Source organism: Hordeum vulgare, chromosome 1H (genome assembly GCF_904849725.1).
Source record: "Hordeum vulgare subsp. vulgare chromosome 1H, MorexV3_pseudomolecules_assembly, whole genome shotgun sequence".
Classification (NCBI taxonomy): domain Eukaryota; kingdom Viridiplantae; phylum Streptophyta; class Magnoliopsida; order Poales; family Poaceae; genus Hordeum; species Hordeum vulgare.
Window position 1 is genome coordinate 401,922,053 of NC_058518.1, and position 3,671 is coordinate 401,925,723.

The window sequence follows — 3,671 nt, forward strand, 5'->3', positions numbered from 1 at the left end:
GCGCCGTCGTCCCAGCGCTCGGACTCAGTTCCGACTGAGTTGCCTTCCGAGTACTTGGGTCGCGGGCCTGCAGCCGAAGTTCACATGGCCAATTTCCATGAAAGTCCCCGCCAAACTGGTCGGAACGAGCACGAGGTCGGCGAATCATCCGGCGCTCGCCGTCAGCCCCGCCGTTCTGCCAGTCGACGCACTCGTCAGAGCAACGTGGAGGTGTTCCGCACACCCGTCCTCAACCTGGCTGCCGCCGCCAAGATAGCCGATTCCCTCCAGCCGACTGATTCAGAGGCCGGCACAGGGATTGAGCATATCCGTGCCCTATTGCACACGGCGCAGCAACAGAATTCAGCGGTCTCCCAGTCGCACAACATGATCCACAATAGTTCTGTTCACGCGAACACGCATCGGTCAGTTTTCAGCCCCGATTCTCATCAGCGACACAGAGGAGGCAGCCGTTCCATGAACCCCGAAGATCATCGCCGTTCACGCACCCCTCCGCGGGGTGGGCCCTACGGGCCCCGCCATCATGATGATCGGCGTTCGGTCGGTGACACTTATGATCCAAGGCCCGACGCAAGAGGGTACATCGCCCAGAGGAAGGTCGACAGGAGTCGAGCCCACCGCGATGGTCACAATAGAGACCGTCCGAGTGGAAGCAGGACCATCGTCTCTGGCCTCGAGTGTTTCAATTGGGCCATCCGTTCGGCTGACATCCCTCCCAACTTCCGATTGGCGACGGGGATCAGCAAGTTTACAAGAGAATCCAAGCCAGAAATATGGCTGGACGACTACCGGGTGGCGGTCCAGATCGGTGGTGGTGATGACCAGGTCGCCATGAAACATCTCCCCCTGATGCTCGACGGCTCGGCACGAGCGTGGCTGAACCAGTTAGCTCCTTCAAGCATCTACAGCTGGGCAGATCTGGTCCGAGTCTTCATGAGGACGTTCGAGGGGACGTGCAAACGCCCTGCTGGTCTCGTGGAGCTCCAGCACTGTGTCCAGAAGCAGAATGAGCCCCTGCGCGATTTCATCCAGCGTTGGACAACCCTCTACCACACGGTGGAGAACGTCACAGATCACAAGGCAGTCTGCGCCTTCAAGGCAGGCGTGCGGTACAGAGATCTATACCTGAAGTTCGGTCGGACAGGCGACATCTCCATGAGCAATATGATGGAGATAGCGGCACGCTATGCAAATGGCGAAGAAGAGGACCGCATTCGTAGCGGCAAGCATAAAGCAGTCGCCGATGGAGATGGGAACAGCACTCGGAAGCAGAAGCAGAAAGCTCCATCACTCCGCAGGCAGAGGCCGCAGCCGTTACCAATGCCAAGTTCAAGGGCAAGGAGAAGGCTCAGTTCACCCCCAAGAAGAAGCAGTTCGGAAACCACATCCTGGATCAGCCATGTCCAATCCACACGAAGATGGACGAAGAAGGCAACGCCATATTCCCGAAGCATATCACTCGGCATTGTCGCCTCCTGATCCAAGGGTTCGGAGAAGGGCAGCCGAGTGAAAAGGACAACGAACAGGATGATGAGGACAAGGAGGATCCGTTCCCCCAAGTCCATGCAACACTGATGATTTTTGCTGACGTGGAAAGCAAGAGTCGTCTGAAGCTGGTGAACAGGGAGGTGAACATGGCCACCCCAACCAACCCCACGTTCCTCAAATGGTCTCAGACTACGATCACCTTTGACCAGTCGGATCATCCAGCACATGTGCCCACCCCAGGGAGGCAGGCTCTGGTCGTCGACCCGGTGGTGGAAGGAGTTCGACTGCGCAAAGTCCTCATGGACGGTGGCAGCGGCTTGAACATCATGTACGCCGACACTCTCAAGGGGATGGGCATTCCGATGTCCAAACTTAGTGAGAGAAGCATGCAGTTCCACGGAGTCGTCCCTGGACGAAAGGCCAAGTCACTCGGCCAGATCTCGTTGGACGTCGTTTTCGGCTCCGACAAGAACTTTCCGCGAGGAAAAGCTGACATTCGAGGTGTTGGACTTCCAGAGTGCATACCACGCGATTCTGGGCCGTCCGGCGTATGCGCGTTTCATGGCCCATCCATGTTACGTGTACCTAAAGCTGAAGATGCCAGGTCCCAAAGGTGTGATCACTGTCACAGGCAATCGGCAGCGGGCCGAGGAGTGTCTGCAGTAGGGGTCGAGGATCGCCGATCAGCAGATGGCTATCCTCGAGCTCGACGAGTACAAGAAGACAGCCGACCCCGCTGACTTGATGCGTTCGAAGAAGCCAGCTTCGGAGTTCGCATTCCAGTCGGCGGGAGACACGAAGAAGGTCAGCATCCACCCGACGGACGACACCGCTGCCCCGACGAACATCTCCACCACCCTCAATCCAAAATAGGAAGCCGAGCTCATCCAATTCCTCCGTGAGAACTGGGACGTCTTCGCATGGAAGCCCGCTGACATGCCAGGTGTACCCAGGGAGTTGGCTGAGCACCGACTGCATGTGGATCCTGCTGCTCGGCCTGTCCAAGAACGCCTGCGTCGGTCCGCCGTGCACAAGAGGAAGGCAATCGGAGAGGAGGTGGCTAAACTTTTGGCAGCCAACTTCATTCGCGAGGTACACCACTCCGAGTGGCTCGCCAATGTTGTTATGGTGCCCAAGAAGGACAAGTCTCTCCGAATGTGCATCGACTTCAAGCATCTCAATAAGGTCTGCCCGAAAGACCATTTCCCGCTCCCCCGCATTGATCAAATTGTCGATTTGACTGTGGGTTGCGAGCGTTTGTCATTCCTTGATGCCTACTCGGGCTATCATCAGATCCGTTTGTATGGCCCCGATGAACTAAAAACAGCCTTCATCACCCCATTCGGGTGCTTCTGCTACATCACTATGCCGTTCGGTTTGAAGAATGCAGGAGCAACTTTTATGCGCATGATCCAAAAATGCCTCCTTGACCAGATCGGTCGAAATGTGGAAGCGTATATGGATGATATCGTAGTCAAGTCACGCAAAGGTTCCGACCTGCTGACTGACTTAGCAGAAACATTCGCCAACCTTCGTAGGTACGATATCAAGCTCAACCCTGCCAAGTGTTCATTCGGTGTTCCCAGCGGAAAGTTACTCGGTTTCTTCGTTTCCGAATGAGGGATCGATGTCAACCCCGAAAAGATCGGGACCATCGTCTGAATGGAGCGGCCGGTCAGAATACACGATGTTCAAAGGCTCATAGGTTGCCTAGCGGCTTTGAGCAGGTTTGTCAGTCGACTCGGCGAGAAAGCGCTACCTTTGTACCGACTCATGAAGAAATCAGATACTTTCGAGTGGACAGACGAAGCCCAAATTGCATTCGACGACCTCAAAGCCCTGCTTTCCACCCAGCCGGTTCTTACTGCTCCGCTTAGTAAAGAACCCCTTCTTCTGTACATCGCGGCTACAAATCAAGTCGTCAGCATTGTTCTCACAGTCGAACGCGAAGAAGAAGGCAAGGCATACAAGGTTCAGCGGCCAGTGTATTATGTCTCCGAAGTCCTGACTCCTTCCAAGCAGAGGTATCCCCATTATCAAAATCTTATTTACGAGATTTACATGACTGCGAAGAAGGTGGCTCATTATTTCCAAGACCACTCGGTGACCGTCGTTTCTGATGCTCCGTTGTCGGAAATCCTCCACAACCGGGACACATCAGGCCGAGTGGTGAAGTGGGCAAT